This window comes from Lonchura striata, chromosome 2, assembly GCF_046129695.1.
Source record: "Lonchura striata isolate bLonStr1 chromosome 2, bLonStr1.mat, whole genome shotgun sequence".
Lineage (NCBI taxonomy): Eukaryota > Metazoa > Chordata > Aves > Passeriformes > Estrildidae > Lonchura > Lonchura striata.
The window spans coordinates 88,766,191-88,789,322 of NC_134604.1; the positions used below are offsets into that span (position 1 = coordinate 88,766,191).

Sequence of the window (23,132 nt, forward strand, 5' to 3'; positions counted from 1 at the left end):
GTCAGGACCCTCATTTATCAGTACATGTGCGTTTGTTGAAAACATAGTCAGTTTTTATTAATTGATGCTATAGAAATACTGAGGTAAAATTAATGTGTGTGCTTCAGAGGTCATGCTGGCGATAGTAGGTAGCTAGCAAGGAGCAAGACGTGAGAGAAATAAGTAACTGCTGTTCCCTGATTACACCAGAGATAGCTGAAATATTAAGTGGCACAATGGGCACTATGCTTAGCCAAAATGCTTGCAAACAAATGCCCCCTGAGTTTTCTCTGGCAAGCATCTGTCATGGCAGTAGCTGTGAAATAGGGAAACTTCAAAGCTTTAGTTTCTGATTATTAGCAGTGTGTGTAGTGCAATGTTCTTACATTTTTATGTAAACTCAGCGTTGATGAGCTGAGAGGGTAGAATTAAAAAATACTTCAGCTTGCCTTTGTTCTTTGGGACATGGCTGACAGGAATGTTATCAGGCAGGAGTCTCCCAAGTGTCTATCAGCTGGTGAATTACAGGGAGTATGGGGCCAAATTTGCAAAAGAATCAGGTGAATAGCTACAGAATTGGAACACACTTTTTTCATACATTTTCCCTGCCCCCACCAGTACATCTACAAAAGCTCTGTGATGGCACAAAAAGTGTCTGGAAAGTAGGTTAGGCATAAATATGAGCACAGTCTGAGAGCTCAGAGATTTTGGGAGAGCACTGGTGGGTCACAGAGTGTCATCCCCTTTGTCACTTGCACTTTTGGAATACCCTGAGGCCATCCCTTACCATCCTAGTAGTAGTATTGGGGTAGTACCTCCTCTACTACCCCAATACTCTTTGACCAGTAAATAACAATTTATGATAGAGACACTCAAAATAAAAAATGTAAGACTGAAAAAAAAACAGGTGAACTCATATAATTATAGAATCATTAACGTAGTAAATCCAGACAGGCCCTCCTGCTTTGGGTGGTTGTGTATGATACATAAACTTTAAAATTTTATATTTAAAATTGTAAACAATGCTGTTATTGAAAGTGTCTTTCATGGACCCTAATGGAAATTCAGAGTGGAAGGCTTGTGTTTCCTCTCATGGTACCTTTCTCATGGAAAAGCAAAGACTTCAGCTGGATAACCACTACTCAGATGCCATCCTGTCCTGTGTTCCATGACTGTATCACAACTTGTTCATTAATCTGTGTGAAAGAGTGGGAGAGGTGGGAAACTCACACTTCCTTAAGACCTCTGGTTAGGGCACATTTTTCTGCAAATCCTGGCAGTTTATTGAAAAATTTCTGGTCTTCTTTTTGATTGATAAAAAATTTCAATAGATGGGAGTGACACAGTTTACCTTTTAAGAAACCATTTATTTTATCTTTCTTATACTATGTTTTGTTAGAATATTTCATTTTTAGTTATTTTTTTCAGATTATTTGTCTTACACTGGGTTAGGTCAATTGATCTGTGATTCTTCAGGTTGCTCGTGTTCCTTTTTGAAGATTTTGTGAGACATGGCCATTTTTATGGAAGAACATATCTTTTCCAAATTGAACATTTTAGTGTTTATTTGGAACTTCAACAATGGATGATTCTAACTATTTTTTTTCTTTGTCAATTTCTTTAAGATTCTTTTCTTTGACAACTTGATCTCTGATACCGCCTTGTGTTTATTATCTACAAATAATTGGCTTAGAGAAAGGCATCTCCATAGTGAATGCAGATGCAAAGAAATTACTTCATTTTTATGCAATATTCTTAATTGTTCTCTTTATCTTTAGTGGTCCAGTGTCTGACCAAAACATTTGCAAGCTCTTTGAAATTGTCTATGGACCACTGCATGTGTGTGGGGGAGGGATAGAAAGGATGTATTTATAATTCAGAGCTGGGAGGGTAATATGGAATCTCTCTTTCTGATTATTTACAAACCACCTTCTCCAACTATTTTGCCTCCTGTTTATTCACTCTTCAACCTGTTTACTTTTCATTTGAAATATGTGGTCAATAGGTTGCTGCTGATACAGGGATGAGATATGATCCTTTCAATTTTCCCACTTATTTGGGGAGCCAAATGTATGTTGCCCATAAATAATTACAGATAAAGAGGTTTTAATTGCTCCTGCAGTTTTCCCTGACATGGCATATTCTATTGAGGCCAATGCTAGATCACTTCTGATTTGGAAATGCATCAGTCTTAATGTTACTGTGTACCTTCATTCTTCATTGCTTTATTCTTGCATTTGTGTATATCATAGCTCCTGTATCTTGGTCTATCCTGTACATACACTTTTAGGTCTGAAAAATAAACTCTTAGCTGCTTTGCTGCTAAGAGAGGGACAAGCAGTATTTTGGTACTTCCTACCAATATGGTCTCACAGTCAGCTAATAGAGATCCTAGTCTAATTAAGCATACAAAAATCTTTACTAATTCTTTATTCTTTGCTTATTCTCAGTCACAGGTCAAGATACACTAAGGTCTCTAGAGACCAAAATGTGGAGAGGTGAAAATACAGGAAACAAACAAAAAAAATAAGCTAAATATCATGATCCTCTCCAAGTCCCAAGAATTTTGTACTTATGTTAAAGTATCTTCATCCCCTTTTCCTCACTATGGATCTGACTGGTTTGAGTCTGGACAAAGCCACAACAGGGGCACTATATACCTAAAGCTGTCTAAACTACTCAACTTGGGTTTAGAAGATTAGGCAATACAAGCCTTCTTCAGGGCTGTTATCACATCCAACAAATCACACCTTTCATTTACTATACATTGCATGAAATTTTGACTTGACATTGATGAAATCTTGCTTATACCTAAATTTCCCCCTTAAGCTTTGTATTTCAGACTGTCTCACTGAATTTCAAATCTTCACCATAAACTGAGCAAAAGTGTTCTCTTATGCTTGAGTGTACTGGTATATGTATATGTCAGCAGCAAGTGACATACCTCTTCCCAATAATTTAAGAAATGGTCCTCTGCACAGATGCCTTCATGCCTGAGTGCACTTGATGTCTTAATAGAACTCATACCCAAAATGAGTGTCTGAACTGGGTGTGGAGCCAAATCATTCCCTGGTTATTCCTGCAGCCCACAGAGACTACAGGTGAAATGTAGCAAATGTCACAGAAACAGACCTTGCTATTTCAAGGAACTTTCATGGGTTCAGAAGGACTAGAAAGGGAGAGAGACACAGAGTTGATGTGATTAGTTCAAGGCTGTGCAGTGGCCCTGTGGCAGATCCAAGCAGGCAGGAATGCTGTGAACCAGGTCACGGCAACCTGCACCTCACACACTGCCTTTCTAGGCAGAGAAATCTCTCTGCCATTAAAAATAAAGTTCAGTGCACACGTCATTAGCATGCTCCATTTACTAAGGATTTTCCTCAGTGAAAATAATGTTGGTGCAAATAGAAAGAAAGATTAAATGGCTTTGGATGGATTTGGCACCTACTTTTCACTGTTAGTCTCTATTTCTTTGGTCTGTGGTGCATTAACAAAGATGCACAAACATTCAGCCTCTAGACCTAATGGAAAACAGGGGGCTGCACACAACAGTGATGTTGCTTATCTATGTGACCCCGAAAGAATATGACAGCTCACTGCAATATATACTTTCCCATCTGCTCCAAGCTGGATGGTACCCTCCTCCTCATGACATCTTTCACTGCAACCAAGATCCTGACTAAAGAAATAAAGTGACTCCATCCATTCCCAGCAGTTAAGGTTAAAGAGATGCACTCGGTTCTAAATCTCAGCTGCTAACGCTCTCTTGACCTTTGACTCGCCTTAGCATGGCGAAGTTTGATGGGCCCATGCCAAGCCGTCTTCTGTAACCCATGAGTTGGTTAATATACTCCCATTTCTCATTCAGACAGCCAACAGAGGCAAAAAAGGCAGCAGGGCAACAAATGCTGTCTCCTGCAAATGCTCTGTAATAAATTGCTCTTTCAGTAGGGCAGAAGACAGATTTTTCTTTCTTTTGCTTCTTTCCTCCTTTTGCACAGAAGTCACCAAAGGAAAGCTCTCTTTCCCACCTGGCCCCAGCTGACTGTGCCCATAAATTTGCCTATGCAATGCCTCTTTACGGGTCGCTGCTGGAACACGGAGACGGGTGCATTTTCTAAGCACTGGGTAGATAATCACAGTAATTGATGTTTGGAGCTGCTCACTCTTAGGAGCATAGGGTCTCTTTCTCCCAGTGAGGCCCTGCTCCATGTTATCAGTCCAGCCCATAATTAAATATCACTCTTTTACAATATGTTTCAGGTTCCTTAATGAGTCTAAAGCAGAAATAGTCACCTCTTTCCCCTTTGAGCTTTATTTGCTTGTTATTAAACAATGTTATTGAGCTGCCTTCTTTCTCTGTGTTGCCAAACCTGCATCATTTCCGTTTTATAATTGCACAATTAGAGTCAGTGCTTTGCTTTCATACATCAGCAGGACCAGAGAGAGAGAGAGAAAGAGGAAAAAAATCAGGTGTTCACAGACAACTCAAATGCATCTTATTTTCATTAACTACCAGATTTTACAAAATGGGAAGCTATTTATCATGATCTGTTTTCTACCACCAGCCACCCCCACTACCCCACTCTGGTGACTTTCACTATGACCTTGTGCTGTATTGTTAAGGGTCCAATTTGCTCATTGTTACTTGCCTGCATAATTCTATGCACCTCCCCCACCATCTTTTCTTTTTTTTCCCAAGCAAAATCCAGTCATTTATATTCTGAGACTAAATGGTATTCCTCCTCCCCTACAGCCTCCCCCAAAAAGGAAAAAAAAAAAAATAAAGCCCTAGCAAGATGTATAACACTAGTAATTCCTTCTAACAAATTTCCACAGATCCCCCCCTTCTTACACACATGCACACACACTCGCTCTCTCTCACACACATACTCTCTCACATGCACACCCTTAAGCTGCTCTAAGCAGTGTATTAAGTAGCTGAAGAAAATCCATTCACATTCTGCTGTGTCGCTTTCTTCTCAAGTCATGAACCCATCACAGACTTTTTCTAGCTGTAGGTTGCCACGGTGAAGATTTACAATGCCAGTTATTCATACATCTGCCTTCTCTTTTTTCCCCCCTTATTCTTAAATCCCTTGGGCGAGGGCAACCTTGATACTGAGACTCGTAAAATTCATGCAGGCTTATCATCCTTGGTGAAGGCTTCAGGCATGCATTACCGTATCCAACTGCCTGCTCACCGCCATGACAGAACTGGGCCTATAGCTTTTATTTCTAACAGGGGAAAAATGTAGTAATGTGCTAAATACAAGCAGAAAAAAAAAAAAAGCTGAAATGTTTTGAGGAAGAAAACAATAGCTAGCATTATTAATTTCTCTTAATGATTTTAAATTCCTTTTATTTACTCTACCCCCTACAGTAGCTAAATATGAAACCTGTTTGGGGTTTTTTTGTTGTTGTTTTTGTTTTTTTATAAGCTCTGTTTCATTTGTGTGGAACAGTGTTCAGAAAGTCCAATCACATAGCAGTGGGGAAGTACAGTACCAATACAGCCTCTGAACTCCACATCAAAGTAATGAATACAAATCTGAAATGAATTTCAAATGTAAATTTAAAAGCCTTTTCCTGATTTTTTTTTTCTGATTTTTTTATTTATTTTTAAAGACTTGACATAAAAAGAAATTTTTTTTGAAAGGAGGTAGAGGAGAGATGGATGCATTGATTTTACAAAATAAAAACAAAAAATTGAAAGCAGAAGAACCCAAACAAATTGAAAGCATTCAGTTACAAAGTCAGAGGTCAAACATGAAGTCTGCTAAAATGCTAATCACTGTGATTATAATTTTGATATAACCATCATCTTCTAGAACATTAATCACATTTGTATATGTATCTGTTCTTTTCTGAGGATTACTGCTACAGAGTATTGGGGAATCCTCTATAGGGAGTTCAGATGTGAAAATCAGAAGGGTTTTTTCAGAGAGCTTTTCTTCCTGTATTTTCCAAAAGCCACAGTCATGCCAAAACCACTCAAACTTTCAAGAATACAGATTTCAGGATGCTGTGTTTAAAGACTTCTGCTTTTTTTCCATGATTACGTGCAGTTCTAAGTCTATTGTTTAATTTTACTATGCTTTGTAATCAGTCATGATTTTAGGAAGTGCATCTGAACTATGGGCATCCTAAAAAAAATCTTTCAACACACGCCTGTCCAAGTGAAGTCAGCATAGCTAGAATGGGGGAGAGTTACAGTGAAAAAATATGGAGATGGAATGTTGCCTTCAGAAGATGCCTAGGTGTGTGGCAGACTTTTACTGGAAAATTGTGACTTGTAGGTTCAGAAAGAAGTCATTTTGAAGACACAAGATTATTCAAAGCAAAATGAAACCTCATGTCCTTTGAGAAGTCTCACCCCATTATCCTCATCCTTCTTTCCCCTTTTGCGTTTTATTGTTGCTTTAAATGTTTCAAAACTGTTTCAGCCATTATGCTGTCAAAAGTGTCTTTTCAATCTCAGATCCATATCTTCTGACATCCTAAGACAGCTACAACAGAAAAGACTTGTGTTGATGATACTCAGTCAGCATTAAGTTGTCACAAGTGCTGTCTCACTTCATCTTGGTAGTGAAGCTTAGAGCCCACTCATATCACCATCTGCCTGCACAGAGGTAATATCCCGTTTGCATGATGAAGCACTATTTACAGGGCTCCACTCTCACGTCCACGGGGCTCTGACAGCAGCACATCCTACTCAGCGTGCCACCTAGAATCACCTGGAAGAAACATTTCTCAGCAAAATAGCAAGATTTTTAATGCTTTGAGTCAAAGACAGAAAATGTTGCCATGTCTCCACTAATGCAGCTTTTCTTGTGCTTAAATTGGTCTTTGTAATTACTGCAATTACCTCAGGGTCACTCATCTTTCTTGGCCAGGGGAGTGGTTTTTGGCTATCTCTTTCCTACAGAAGGGAGCACTTCATGGTGCACCCCAAGTGGGAGCTCTCTTGCCTCATGTAGAAACCACAGGGCAAGGAAGAGGAGTTCTCTTCATCCAACAAACCTTATGCTGATTTACACTAGGAAATGTCTAGACCCAAGTGCAGGTCTTTGCATGACGACATGTCCCTGCTCCCACAACAGACACGCTGCTGTTGGGGTCTGTGCTCCATGTGTGCAATATGAGCTCAAACTGTTTGGAGGGGTGGAGATGCAGAAAGAAAGAAAGAAAGAAAGAAAGAAAGAAAGAAAGAAAGAAAGAAAGAAAGAAAGAAAGAAAGAAAGAAAGAAAGAAAGAAAGAAAGAAAGAAAGAAAGAAAGAAAGAAAGAAAGAAAGAAAGAAAGAAAGAAAGAAAGAAAGAAAGAAAGAAAGAAAGAAAGATAGATAATTCATAAGTATCAAGGGCATCACAAAGTCCTTAAGTTCCTGTGGTAGCAGAACTGGCTGGAAGCCTAAGTTATTCAAGAGTGTAGGAGTTACCAACACTACTTGCTGCCAATTAGTCTTTGTATGTGTTGAGAATCCTCCCCCAAACTGACTTACAAAGGACTCACCTCCCAGATATTTCAACTAGAACTCCAGACTGTTTAGCTCAAGTGGCGAAGAAACTCATGTTATTTTCTCTTATAAGGCTGTAGTCCAGCTGATATGGCAAGCATTGAGAGCCACAAGTATATGAGTGACACCTCCCACCAAGACACTCTTTTCCTGGTAGGATTTTCTTCAAACATCAGCAGAAGCTGATACCAATGCTCAGTGAATTTGGCCCCATAGTTTTGCTCCTGTAAGGACTCACACTAAGAATCATTTTACTTGTTTTACCTAGTCAGTGGGCTTTATGGTTTCCCAGCATTGTCTTCTCTTGTTTTCCCTGTCCTCTGATAAATCCATTGGAGAAGGCTCTCTAAGCCATTAGACAAGACTGCAAAACAAAGAAGACTTTTCAAAATTGCTTTCCAGTTAGGAACAATTAACTGAAGGTATTTCTCAGCTTCATTCCATTCCAGTATTCCATGTGGACACTAGATTCTAAGTTGTGGTACCTGGGACAATTAGTCAAGAACCTTCAGTGCAGAGATTTTATGTATTCTTTAATACTAAATTAAATTTAAAGCACTCCAAATATGGGAATTTCAGGCTACCAGAAGAAAGAAGCAGATAGATCCAAAAATAAAAGATCTGAGTAATTTCTTCTGAATCAGTTTGCTTTATCAGGCATACCCCTTATTATTAGTTAACAATATGAACTGGTACTGGCTTTAATTATTACTTTTCAAATTCTGTTTTATCCTGCTGCATCCCTTATGCATTGGTTTTTGTAAGGTTTTTTAAGGTAAAATAGTAAAGGAAATTGCATGAAGCAAATTATGTGGGTTTGTTACATACATGGTCTACTAAACTGTGGAGATACATTGAGGAGGAAAAAAAAAAGAAGAAAGTATTCCAAGCTTGAATCACTATTATGTTGGCACAATTTTAAGTTCCTAAAAAGCCAAGGAATATGTAATGCTGTTCAAGGTATCTGGTTGGTAATTTTTCTATCTTATTATATTAGGCAAAAATTGGGGTGATTCTCTAGAAGCCATCACTTCTCCACCTTCTTCAACAGTGTACAAATATGATAGATCTCTGGTTTCAGTGAGCTGAGGTGGAAGGCACAATGTATTTTCAACAGCTGATTAAGAATATTGCTTTACATGTTTCCCAGACTAGTTTAGAAGGTACCTTTGCCCATGCAGAATGTACTGGGAAAGGAAGGGATTTCTGGCTGTGGGAGCTCTGCAAAGCTTGCAATGACCATGGTGCTCATGATGTTTCAACAACTGCTTACATGTTTATTTTACCACAGGGCTGATAGCCAGCACTGGAAACCAGATCTACTGACCAGCTAATAGACTTTTAGAATGTCATGTATGAAAAACCAGATATAATTGCACCTGGCCATGCAGGGGAATTTCTTACAAATACTTTGCTTACTACAGAATTCTAACTTTTGGGGTGGAGGAATATTGTTCTCTAATACCAGAGTCCTTATTAGTAGTTGCAGAATTATAAATCATAAATATCCATCAGTTTAGTCCACAGAGTAAAAAACTATGAATGCATAAAATAGTAGAGTAGTAGAGTTTTGACAAAGTCCCTTGCAAACTGTGGCACCTCTGGTTTGTCAGTATTGTGTTTAAGTTATTACAGGACAACCAGAGTGGCTCCATGGAAGCCTACCAGTCACAGAAGACTTCATACCATTTCAGTAGTGACTATGTAATGAAAAGTTATTGTGACTCTCAAAGAATTTTTGCCTCAAAGTAAAAAGATTAACAGTAGAAATTTGAAAGTTTTCACTTGTAAAAACCACGGGGATTGAGGATTAGGCTTGTTTGACATGTATTCAGGTGTTATAGTTGCAGCATTCCATAAGCTGGTTGTGGTCACTCAGAATGAAAGCATAAAATTCACTCAGTCCCTATCCGTAATAGATAAGAGCCTTTTTAAAGGTAATATTCTCACAGAAATGATGCTTCATGATGGGTCTCCTAGTTCATTGAGACATTTGCACATTTAGAAACAATTACAAGAATTTCTTTTACAGAATACAGTAAAAAGCCTTCCAACAGTTTATTAGATATGGTTCAAGAATATCTCTTTCCCTTTTTGATTTTCTGTATATGGTAGATGAGATTGTTTTGCTCTACCTTTTCTGATAAATAGAGTAGTATTTGTTTCCTTTCTGAAATTTACTTGTGTAATTCACCTTCCTTTTCAGCGCTGCACTTCAAGACAGATTTCGTCAGAAAGACCAGAGCCTTTAGGCTTGGTCCCTTACCATATATCAGTAACAAACAATTATTTCTGGGGTCTCTACAAATTTTGGTTTGGGGGATTGCTTTTTGTTTTCTTTTGTTTCCTGTCCCACATTTTCTGTATATTTAATTCAACATCACAAATACAATTAATAGGACTTAAGGCACTATTGTGATACAAAAACTAGTAAATGAAAGAGAGAGAGAAAAGACAGCTGTTCATGAACTTGAAGTTGGAGTCTATAAAAAAATTAAAGCAAGATTTTTCATAGCTATGCTTCTGTAATGGAAGTGCAGAGCAGCACCAACCAGGTATTGTAACTGCATAGGCCTACTCTGCACAGTTTGTTTTGGAGATGTAAGATACTGAAGAATCAGGCCCTTGGGGAACATTTGCCATCTTAGGTGACTTTAAACAGCAGCATAGCCACCCTTTGAATTATGGACATACCACAGGTGGGCTGGGAAGAATGATAGGAAGGACCTATCCCTGTTTTCTGCCATGATGGTTTACATCAGGGTTTTTAGAAAGCCAAAGGTACAAGTATAATGCTGCTGTTCTAATTTACACTGGCTTTTAAATCTAGACTGGAGAGGGGACAAATATGGCTTCTGCTCATCTTGGTCAACTTCCCTGCCCTTACCAGATAATGCTTCTTTTCTTCAAAGTGTTTACTCATAGGAATAAATTTTGTCGAGCAGATAGCATTTGATGTATAGGGTGTACAGGTATAGGATGTATAGGTGATGTATAGATTAAAAGGTGCTTTTTGGGGCAGAGACTATGTTCTTGGCCCATCTTTTGTAGCAGCCTTGCACATTCATAGCTCTGAGTAGAAACAAATACAATGTATACCACATACTGTTTATGTACTTATTTTTATACCTGCATGCATCCCTGCAAACTTATACACATATGAGAAGGAGAGAAATAAAGAGAAAATATATTAATATCTAGATATTTTCAATTGGTGGGTGGAACAAACTTTTGCACTTGGTATTTCATTTATTAAACTTTCAGCGACACTGTCTTGGAAAGTGATCATTTTGGCTTCTATTTCTTTATTTGCATTACACAGCACACCTGGTAGAAAGGATATTTAAGTAGTGAAGGACTTGCAGAATTAGTAATTAATAGGTCCCATTATGCTAACTCTCATGCAAGTTTAGGACATCTTAGATGCTAGATAAGAGATGGATAATTTGAAGTAATTTTCCTGTAATCATGCCAATCACTTCAGCAAAGTAGTTATTAAATGAAACAGTATTATGATGAATTATAGGACATCTATTGAATATCTTTTCTTATCATCTACTTATAGTGCCTGATGCTGAAAAGAGGCAAACATGTGAATGCTCCTTCCCAGTAAAATATGCACACTTCTCACTGTAAATAATAGTTTGTTTAGCAAACCTTGTTTTTTTAATGAGGCCTAGAGACACATTTGTACCTCATACTCTTTGCTGTTCTGGAAGATCATCTAGTTTTACTTTTTCTTTAAAGGTGGATATTAGCAAGGATTAGTCACCTCTGATGACAAGGAATTTTTCTAGTTCAAATTTGCTGAAGTGATTAAATATTATTTATCTAATTAAATGCTCAAAACAGATCATTATTGAAAGGAATAAATTTAGTGGATTTGTTGAGCTGTGTTAGCTGAAATGTAACTGCACATCATTTGACTTTTTAACATTTTATTATATCTAATAAGTCTTTCTGTGCTTAATTAAATCAACTTATTTTTTACAGCTAATTTAACATGATTTCATTTCAGTTACAGCTTTTGCATCAGATATGTAGAAAGCCAACTGTATACAGGTGCTCTGCTGTACTTTTACCTCTCTAGACACTACTGACATCCAGACTATTTTATAGTGTTTTCTTATCTTTCACAGAGAAAGGTTACTCATTTGTTAATTGCAATCTATTTCAAAAACTACAGCAAAAAAATTATACCATATGGTCATAAAACATTTAATAATCCTGTCATATGTAACAAGATCTGAAAATCAACTTTTTTCCTTGGCATGAAACTTTGCCTGGTGTCAGAAAATGCCAAACAGGAAAGTAAGATTAATTCTGCTCATGACTGCCCCAGCAACTTAATCTTCATGTACTTGGACGTAGATAACCATAGACCTGCTAGTGAGCATAAAGGTTTCATCTTTTTTTCCCAGAGTACACTGTATCTACAGTTTTTGCATATTGTTCAACAACTTTTGAATCTGGTTTTGTTGTTCTATTAAAAACAATTCATTGGCTTCATCCTTTTAAAACTTGTGAGACATTTTGTCTTTTTCGCTGAGCAGTAGCCCATCGTGGGGTGGGAGGTGAGAAATTCAGTCAGCCTGCCAGTGATTGCAGTTGGCTTGGATCAATGTCACTCCTTTGACTTCAGCAGGATTATGCCTGGACCACACTAACATCTATGAGATCAAAACCAGACTGAGGACATCTCTATATCAACTAAAAAAGGGGGGTTATGGTTTTTGGTCAGCCTACACACTGTCCAGCTGTTCCCACCGAGTTGTTTTTAGAGCCACTGTCTCTCTGAAAATAAATGTATAGAACAAAACTCACTAAGAGTATGAGAACTTCTTATAGATGATTGTCTAACCTGAATATCTATTTTTCCCTCCCAAACACCTGAATATTTTTCAGAAAAGCTTGGGAATGCTTTTAAAGCTAGCCCTGAGGCAGTGTGAATTTCTGCATAGTGCATAGTACCAGGTTTTAGCAGCATGATCAGTTTTAACTTAAATAAAAAATAAAACCACCGGCAGTTTTAAGTCCTTCATATGTGAAGGACTGCAGAGATTCATTTTTACCCATGTACATGTAACACATTATTATTCCTGTGGTGGTTACCAATAACAATTTCTGTATATACAGAAAACTGCTGCGCACTTGGTCTTAAATTCCCCAGAGTAACTGTTCATGATCACAAATTTGGCTAAAGGATTTTTTTCATTACCCTCAAACATTTCCTTTCACCTCCAACCTCTAGGCAGAGCCATGGCTTTCCCTTTAGACCGGGGAACATAAAGCCATGGGGCCATCGGGGCTGGCTGTGTCTGACCCCGAGGGCCCTTCTGTCAATCACTGCCTCCCCATCCCTTGCTCTCTTTCACACCAGGCAGCTGTACCCATCGCTGTCAACCAGGTAACAACCAGCAAACAATAGAGGCCTGAATGCCTGGTCTAGACACTCTTTTAGCCACTTATTTGCTGCTCTTGGCAGCTGTTGAAGCATAAATAAGCAGTTTGTAATCAGAAAGCTGACATCATTGCAGCTCAGCTGAGAAGGGGAATTGTTGCTGTGCACTGAGCTGCTTTCCTCCCTTCCCCCCCCCACCCCAGCCCCCTCCCTCCTTCATTTTGTGACAACGGATTCTGGGGTGGGGATGCAGATTTCTGCTGGGCTAAGCTGGCTTTTCTTTTTATTTCTAGACTACAATGATGTAGGCTGCGAAAATGGCATGTGTGAGGCAATGTACTTTGCAACTACCAAAGTTGAAAATAAAAAAATCCATCTTCTAATAAATGGTGGAGTCCTGTCTTACTCCTTCAAAAAGCACTTCAAGCCTCACAAATTTTTTGAATTTGAAGGGTAATATTTCAGTAGATTGACCATAAACTGAGAATATTGGCACAACGTTTCCCTGTCCTGACTGGTATTTTTACCCCACAGTTTTGTTTTTCACCCTGTGGAAGGAGAGAGGAGGTAAAAGCAGTCATACCAGAAGTGAGTGAACACTTGCTAACAAACTCTGTTTTGTGCCAGTGTGCCTCTGTTCCTGCTTTCGAATTGCCCAGCTATGCATCTCCCATCCCTGCAAACATTTGTTGTTCAAGTACATTTCATACACTTTTAACACTTCTCTTTTTTTCTACTTTGGGGCTCAATCATAAACAAGTTCACTGGGCAAATTTGACACAATATTTGAAACTCAAGATGGGTTCCTTGGGAAGGATTGGTGGGGTGAGACACGTGGCAGTGCTGCTGCTCCCTGACTGGGGGAAGACGAGAGCATACCCAGTGCAAATATTTGCACATGCAAATTTAGAATTCGTTTTCCACAAACACTTGCACGTATGACTTTCAAATTAGCTTTCTGAAAGCATTCATGCTGCTAAGAAACTCTAGTTCAAATATTCATATAAAGTGAACATAAAAGGGCCACAGGTTTAGGTGATTTCTTTTTTTAAATTTTTTTTTAAGAAAACAGACACCAAGTGAATATTCATGCCAAAGTCTTTGCAATGTTTGCCTAGTTCTGTTGTTTTCTGACCGTCCTCCTTTAATATTGAGAACTGATATGTGTTCATGCAGTACCAAACAGCAATGGCAAATCATGCTGCCTCAAACATATAGTTAAAATATAAACCTTATGCTCTGCAGTGCTACTTACTGATAGTAAAGTGAAAGAGTAAAGAGTGTGTAACCTTAACAATATGTAATCCATACTAAGTCCCAAAGGTTTTCCCTGAGTTTCATTCTGTCTGTCCTGGTGATGACTGTGGCAATAAATGGAAAGAGACAAAAAGGGCTTTCTGAAGGGCTTTCTCCTCCCACCGCTGTTTGTTTATCTATCTGTGTGCACTTTATGCGTGCCATCAGTAATGGAGCTGAGCTTTCTTATTCTTGTGGAACAGAACTCACATTCAACCAGTGTCAAAGTCTGATGTGTCAAAGTTTGATCTGACTGCCTGTTGGCAAACAGAGTCAGGATGAACACCAGTGTCTGTGGGGTTCACTAACTATCTGAAATATCTTCAGGTAGCTCTGTCTGTCTCCAGTCTCAACAAGAAAGAAGGCCAGTTCAACAAAAATATTGACTTTGTATCTCCCAAAGGCTTTCTAGTATTAGTTTGCTCTAAGTAGCTCATGATTTAGAGTACAAAGGCATTTCCAGAATGCATGTTTAACAAAATGACATAGCAGATAATTGAAATTTATTTGCAATTTTCAAACTACAATAAACACAATTCTCCTTTTCTTTCATTAATAATCGCACGGCTAATGCATAACAATCCCTCTGCAGCTTTTACAAGCAAACTTGAGCTGCTGTGTTGTAATAGCTGGAAAAGTTAATGTAGCTTGAACAAGGTTCCTAATTGTCCCTGTCTCTGTCATATTTGTCTACTTGAATGGTCCTAAATACCACAGCGATTAATTACTACAGAGCAGGTATTACAAGATGTTATCATCCTTCCCCAACTGTCTGGGTGAATGGAGAGAGGCAGTAGATTGTTGCAGTGTTTCATCTTTGCACTTCCTGTAAGGCACTTTAACCAGAAGATTTAATGTGTCAAAGTTAACTGCGTTCTCTCACAGATATTCACATTCTAATTAAAGATTAAGAACGTAGTACATTACACTGTGATTTGTCATACATGGCTTGTTAAATAGGAAACCTACCGGGATTCCCTAACATTTTATAAACATTATTCAGGGCTTTTAATGTGGGCAAAGGAAAAGATTATTCAGCTGCTCTGCAGAGTAGGAGGCAGGTCATTTTTCCCTCACTCCTCCATCCTGCCCAAGCTTCCCCTTTTCCAAATAAATAAATTAGAAAACTCAGATGGTTTTCAAACTGGAATTCCATTGAGATCTCTTTAAACTATTTATCTTCCCGTGCATGTGTGCACATGGATACATATATATGTATATTTATATATATATATGTAGAGAGAGAGAGACAGAGAGAGACAGAGAGATAATATATATGTCTTAATTATTTCTTGGCATTTTTCAACTTTTGCTGTCAGCTATGTAAACTGAGGTAGGAAGTCTTTGTTTGAATTAGAGTGGCAAAGGAAGGAAGAAAGATGAAACAGTTTTTCAATATGCAGAATGTGCTTTCAGATTATTCTAGCAATGCTGAGCAGCGTACCACTTCCAGTATTAGTAGCAGAGGACTGGTTCACATTCTTTGATTGCCTGAGGAATAAATTAATGAGGTTACTAGAGACATTGAACATTTGCATATTCACGGATGCTTATTAGGTATAAAGTGAATGCCAGGTGCATTGAATTTTGGGAATACTAGCTATGTATTTGGTCTTCTATTTTTAAAGCAATCACATCTTGCTTTTTCCCTAAAGTGGGAAGTTCTGTGAGTGGAAAAAAAGAAGCATTTATAAAAATAATAACACTCAGAAAAATCAAATTAATTCAATACAGATGAAGCTTTGCTATAAGATATGCATCAGAATAAATAAGATACAGCATGAGGCTAGGGACTATCTGAATATCTTGTTTGGAACAACAGTTAGGATGATTACAAGTATAAAAACAGTTGTTCCAAGAAATAAGGAGAACAAATGTTATATTTTTCACTGTGCTCCTTATGGATTTCTAGCTTTAAATAGCAGTAGGAGAACTCATTATGAAGTTACCTTCCATGACGTCCAATGCTTAATTTTTAAAACATCAATATTTTCACACATTTTGTTCCAGCAAGTCTCAAACTCAGGCTGCAAAGCACAGAAGATAGAATTACAAAATTTGCTTGACTGTTTCTCCAAGGACTATCTGCACGTGGTTGCATTGTTGTCAGTGGCTTCCGTCATCCCAGTATGAAAGCACATTGTGTGAATGATTTGCACTCTATCTCATTATTCCTGCAAGTTTTTATCTATATTGCTTATTTGGGATCTTGCATTTTTGCATTCTGAAAGATTCTATGGTATTTAGGCTTTTGGGGTTTTTTCCATCCTGTTCTTTAGCTGTCCATAATCTACATAGAGTGCAGCATTAGCACTGCTTGTCCCAGCAGAGACATATCTGTCAGTTGAAAACATGTATTGTTTGTGCTGCCTTTTGCTTCTCCTTTTTACAATGTAAGCATCAAGCATGTGCACAGACTACAGGCTTACATGCCCTGCACACAGATAAATACAAACACACATTCCCACACAGATGTGCACTTACAGAATTATTGGTATCACCTACTTCCAAGTAGCTGGTGTCGCAAAATCAAGCAGTGATAAGTGTTTTCTATGGATAATAATATGTATCTACAAACAGGCTCCCTTCTGCCCCCTTGTTTCACAGAATACTGTGCTCAACTTCCCTTTCCTGGATGTTGCACTGTGCTGATCACTGCCCTGCCTCTGCAAATCCTATTTGAAAATCTCATTTGCAGCATAACTGACAACAAAGGCATTACACGGTGTATGCCCTGCATTTTCTGCAGACTAGTCCTTGCCTTTGTAAGTTATTTCTAACTTCTAATGAAAATACTGTGTGATCAGTTGATGATCTTTTTTATTTATTAATAGTCTGTAAAATTAAGTGTGTCTAATCAAAGAATGGGTCATTTTTTAAAAGTGCAAGGTGGAATGCATTAGATCAGTGGTACAAAAAGCAGATGTTCTTTACTGCAGTAGGCCTTTCTTTAGATACTCTAAGAATCAGGGACTTAAAAATTAAATTGACGAGGATTTTGAGGTGAAATCACTCCCAGCCACTGCAAGACACAGAAATCCTCTTGAGATATACATTTTCTCTGCATTTGTTTCCAAACTGTAATTCTGTTCCACGATTAAAACAAACAAACAAACAAACAAAAAAAAAAAAAAAAAAAAAAAGACAGAAAAATTATTTGATATTTCAGTCTCTCAGGGCAGCTTCTGAATAATTACATGCAAAGTGACCTATTAGGTATTTATTGAAAATAGTGTTGCAAAGCACAAATGTGTAATTTTTATTTCAGGAAGGTCATTTTTTAAAACATCCTTTGTAGCTGCTTCACTGACGTCCAGGGGTTTTTTGCAATCCACACGGCACAGATTTTTTTGATTATGTAGATTTTTTTTTTTTCCTCCTCTATTGCAGTTTCATATGCAAAGCATGCATCAGCCACATCCATGCTATCTCCTAAAGCAGTCATTCTGAAACCCAATCTGGGGACAGTGCAGACTAAATAAAATTTCATTTTGATTTGGCCTCCCGCTGAGAATGGGACTGCTTTGTTTCAGCCGACAGAAGCAGCAAGCCAGAAAGGTATGTCCTGTTTTGCATGGCTGATGGTGTGACTTGAGGATCACAATCAGGCCGTTCATGCTCTCAGGGCTCGGCATCTCATCCACATCCTGAACCGTCTTTCTCTTCTCCTTGCCATTTGCTTTCCTTCTGTGCCGCCTGCCGTCTACCTGCAGGGCAGAGCTATGGCAGACCCTCGCACTATTGTTTACTTTGGCATATGTTTAATAGCTGCATGGCTGTTTCAGGGTAGGGTTTGTCTGTCCCCCCCCCCCCCCCCCACCCCTTCCCTCCCGCCCCCTTCCCCCTTCGCCTTTGTTTTTTCCCTTCCCTATCCACATTCACTTTCCTTATTTTCTAGGTGTTGAATACACAAATACTGACTTAACAGAAAATTATGTAAGTACCGCTTGCAATGCTTCAGAGATTTTACTAGGAGATCTGTAATGCAGAATTTTATTGTGAATCTGAGGAAACATTTAACAGCTTTGAAGGACTTCAGTTTTCATAGCCCTTTAGAGATGTTTAGGCAGAAAAGCAGTCACACGTTACAGTTAGTAGGAAAAAAATAAAAACACTCTTAGGAAGGGGTCTGGCTGCTTTGCCATCTTCACATGCCTTGCAGTTACAGCTGCAGCGTTTGGCATGGGGAATGTCAGTAAATATTTCTTTACCTAGATATTAGTATTTATCTTACAGCCAGTTTTCATTACAAGAGACAATGCACAGCACTTTCCTTGCTGCTGCATGCTCCATCGTATGGAAGAGGTGTTGGCACTGGGGGGTGACCTCTGTTTTAGCCTCTGGATCATCTTTTAGACAGGACACCAGGACCTCTGAAAGACTCCTTATGATACAAACTTACTCCTCAAAAGTGTATTTCTCTGATAAAGCTGTGCTATCCCCAGTCTGTGATTATTTTTTGGGGAGAAGAAAAAGTTTTTAGTGTGAAATAAAATAAGTATAACATTTACCTCAAACAAAGGGCAGAATTTAGTTTTGCTTACAGTTTACTTTCATATCAATAATGTCCTGTTTTCTTAGTAAGGTAGACTAGAATTATAATTCCAAATTCAATTCCAAAATTCAATTCTTAAAAAAAAAAAGTTAGCATGTTTTGTAGACCACTGACATCATATGCAAATTTATATCTTCATGGTGATTTAGAAACACAAAATTATGATTTTTGTGTGCAAAATGACTTTGCGCTGGGTGATATTAGTAACAGCAAGTTATTCAACCAAGTCTTATGGAATATAGATGGTCAATTAGAACACTCTCTGCACAGCTTAGCAAGTTTTGTTCTCAGCTTTTATATGTTACTTCAACTCCACATCTTTCATCAGTTTCTGACTCTCCAAAATGACAAGGGATGCAGGCCCTTGGCAAAACCACACATCCTTGCATGGCAGAGTTTTGTGACTTGAGAATTCTCTTTCTTTCTAGCTTGGTTAATTAAATTTTTTTTAAAAAAAACATAAATAAATATGTGAGTTGGGGAATGAAGGCAGATCCAACCAAAGTTTAGAGGAAAAGAGGTAAAAATAAGATGGCCCATTGGCATCCATGAAAGGGAGGATATGCCAAATTTGAGTTTCAGCTACATACATTCACCTTGATAAACCACTACAGGATTTCCTGTACCTGGCAGGATCCAGCCCTGCATGTTTTGTTATTTAGAGATATTGATAAAGTCAAACAGAGTTTAGGAAAATCTTAAAGAAGCTATCTGTAGTGATATCACATTTTCTTTGAAAAATTTGAGGTTGTAGAGAAACTACAAAGCCGCTAAATTTATAAAAAACAAGAGCTACAGCTTTATAAAAGGATACAGTGGGGAAAATTATCAGTTCTGTGGGGTTTCTCTCAGTATCTCTAATCCTCCTGCTTCACCCCTCAGGTATGATTGGGAAGTTTTCCAAGTTACCACTTCTGCATTTTAATCAGAGTTTACAAAAATTAGTTCCAACTTTATATATACCTTAACTTCATTTTAACAAATAAATACAAGTTTTAAGAGAAGCTAAAATCAATATCTTATGACAGAATATCCCAGTTTATTTATGTCAGAACTCAGTCCTGGGAAGATTTTTGTTCCAAAGAGTATTTTACATTATGACGATAGCTGAATTGAAATTAATAATGGATTTTAAAAATGGTTACATGTGCATGACTTGCAAATATATGACATTTTTTATGTAAAATACTCAAGGAAATTAACAAAAGTATTGTGTCTTTATTTATGGGGATGTACTACTTTTTATACTAGTGATATTCATTACGGTAAAGAAAAGTAATCTTAACTCCAGAATGTGCTTACTGTTCTGGGTAGCTTTTTTATTAATTATCTAACTGTTGTATTTAACCAGGTATTAATGCAAACTTTATTCTGGTGCTCTTAGGAAATCAGAGTTCCTTTTTTAGATTGGTTTATTAGAGCTAGATCTTGCAGTCATCTTCTGGATAAGTAAAAGAGGTGAGTGGGTTTTGGAGGCTAGTTTTGCATTTATCACTTGCACAGAAAGAGAACTGTAAAAATATCAGCCCAAAGTCTGGAAACAAAAACTTCATTCTTTCATAGACATATAAAATTGCTGCTAGTGGACTTTCTTCTATAACATAATTATAATTCACTATAATTGAAAAAAAAAAAAAAAAACACACAAAAACAACCCCCCCCCCCCCCGAAAAAATATATAAACCAAAGCAAACCAAACCAAAAACCAAGTACTCAGGCATGTAACAGATTTACTTTTGTGTATAATTTTTAATGCAAAGAACTTAAAAATTCTAAGTCCTTTCATTTTTCTCTCACTTTTTTTGCTTTACCTGAATAAGGAGACATGACTGAGATAAGTCATATGCATGCCTAGACACCTTTAGAGAAAACAGATCATCTCAAACAGAGAATATATAACAAATAGGAAATCTGACAAACACACTCAGGACACCAGTGCTTTGCTTACTTGTTATAATACATATACATGTATGTGAATTGGCTCCATGATGCTACATACATATATATATGTGTGTGCATATATATGTATGCACATGTAAATGCCTTTGTACAAATCCAGAGAATGAGAGAGAGAGGGATGAAAGACACTGTCACCAAAGATCCAGGGCCCCATCAATGTCACATGGGCAAGTGTTGTTACTGTGACAAAATCCTGCATGACCTGTGCATTTGCTGATCTCCAGCCTATCTGAACTTCTCAGAAACTTCACAGCTGATTGTCTCAGGAAATTGTTCTGGAACAAATTCATGGTTGTCCAATGTTAGTATCTGCTTAAAAACTGGCTGAGGTCAATACGATCGCACATGAAAATCTCACTTCAAGACTGGGGCCTAAAGTTCTGATAGTAGCCCTATGGCCAAAGCAAAACTAACAAAAAAACTTGGGGAAAAAGGTGGCAGAATTCTGTCATAACACTGGACTTGGAACCTGCCAACAGAATGAATAGGCAATTCATTGAACTCAAACTCCTCACACTGATGTTCTTGCTTTATACACCTGATTTGACCAACACCAATAAAAAAGGTCTAAAAAACTCAGAAAAGATACTATAAAATTGCATATCAAAGGGCAATTGACTAGCAGCAGATACTATAAAATTATATATCAAAGGCAAGCAGTAATATCCTGTCAGCAAGTATGAGAATAGGAACCCATTGTGTTCAGAGTCATATAGGGTTAAGGAGCAGAATTGCTTTACTCTGGGATATTTTTACCCAATCTCCTTAGATATAATAAAAGCAAAACTCAAAACTAGATTTTTTTTAAAAAAAGAGAAAAGTTAATCATAGACTTACCGATGAAGTTCACTGAAGTAACAGAATGTTAAAAAAATAATGCCATTGCTTAGCCCTTCATTTGATAATGTTTCAGGCTTACAGAAAGTTGCATTTCCTGCTCACAAAAAAGCAAAGCAGGGGCTTTCTTAGCTTTAAGGATGTATTCTCTACTAGAGAAGTTATTCTTCCTATAATTATTGTTTTAAATAAAAATTTAATAAAACAATCTCAGAAGCTGATCAAATGTCTGAGTGTAAATTAAAAATGAGCTTTGGACCAAAGCTAAAAAAACAGAGACAACAAGCTGGCATTAACTTTTTTTAGAAGCAGAGGCAGAATCAAAGCTTCGCCCAGCAACTACAGAGAAATCTAATATTTCCTGAGTGGGGAGAGAAGAAAGCTTGGAAACTGTAGGAAAACATGGACCAGAAAATCATGTTATTTCTAACCTATACACACCACTGGGATTTCCACCACTGGGATGACCTTCTCAGAAAAAGCTACACCCAGGTAAAATGCTTCTAAGAAGTAAGTTTTGACAGATATTCAAAAAACAGAAGTGCTGGCAATGCATATCTTGAAAGATTTTCTTAAAAAAATGCATAATGGCCTCCCATGTAACTGGGAATATAAATGTGTCAAAATATTACTGATTATATTAAAAATAAAATAGAAAACTTGTATTAGTCAACTATTTGTCAGTCTTTTCTTATTAAAGGTTGAAAGAATATTTTTATCTCCAAAATAAGGGTTAGATGGAAGAAATTACTAGTGAATGTCTAATGGGTGTTATATAGACCAGAAATGGATTGCAGATTAATAGAAGCATCCTCTCCTTCATTAAGTGTTCTTTACCCGATGGGGGTGGAGAAGGTTAGGTTATAGCAGCATTATGTCCTCACAATAAAAATACATTTAATCTCCTAGTGTCTACTGCAATTGGTAATTCATTGTATATAATTTTCTTTATTTTTGAAACCCTTTCCATCCACCAGCTGTCTGACAAAAACAAGCATGAAACATTCTGCAAATAAACTTTTGAAATTATTTGCATTCAATGGGAAAATTCCACTACTAAAAGAGTATTCATTAACTTTTTCTTGTGATGGAAAAATCTCAGAAGATTCAGACAATTGATTCAAACATGTATAACAATATCAATATTTGTCTGCAGTGTTTCAAAAAAAAAAAAAAATCTGTCCTCATTTTATCTAGGAACCTCAAAATAATCAGAATTTTAGTTGTTCATTAATGATGTCTAGTTTTACTTCTGCCCCCTCCTGAGGTTCCTTTACTTCATCAAGCAGAACAATATTTCCTCATGGGTGACAGACTACATTGCAGAGGAAATTAATTTCTTTTCCAATACATGTTTCTTCCAGAAGTAACCCACAAAATCTTGATTCAGAAAGCAGCTACATGAGGTACTAAGAAACATTTTCTTCCATAGGTTTCTTTGGTTGGCTGGTTGGTTGGTTGGTTGGTTGTTTTTCTTCTCTCTCCCTGAATAAAAATTTGCCTAGGTATGTGTAGTGTTCTTACTTCTGTGTAGGTAACAAAAGATGATTTTTGCACCTTAAAATGGGAACAAGAAAGGAAAAGCCA

The 23,132-nt window shown here is 37.5% G+C and overlaps 1 protein-coding gene across 5 annotated transcripts in view; it reads left to right on the plus strand.

Annotated features, from left to right (window-relative positions):
- LOC110474669 (uncharacterized) overlaps positions 1–23,132 on the plus strand; it is a 380,689-nt gene that overhangs the window by 217,123 nt on the left and 140,434 nt on the right. For 2 of the 5 annotated variants that reach the window (XR_013339510.1, XR_013339509.1), the window contains exons 1-2: positions 17,537–17,752; positions 18,093–18,130. The exons of 2 other annotated variants lie outside the window; for them this stretch is intronic. The gene's annotated coding sequence lies outside the window, so the exon portion shown is untranslated. Of the gene's footprint in view, positions 1–17,536; positions 17,753–18,092; positions 18,131–21,851; positions 22,038–23,132 lie in introns of those variants that run through there. One more of the 5 variants, XR_004147823.2, reaches the window with a different exon arrangement.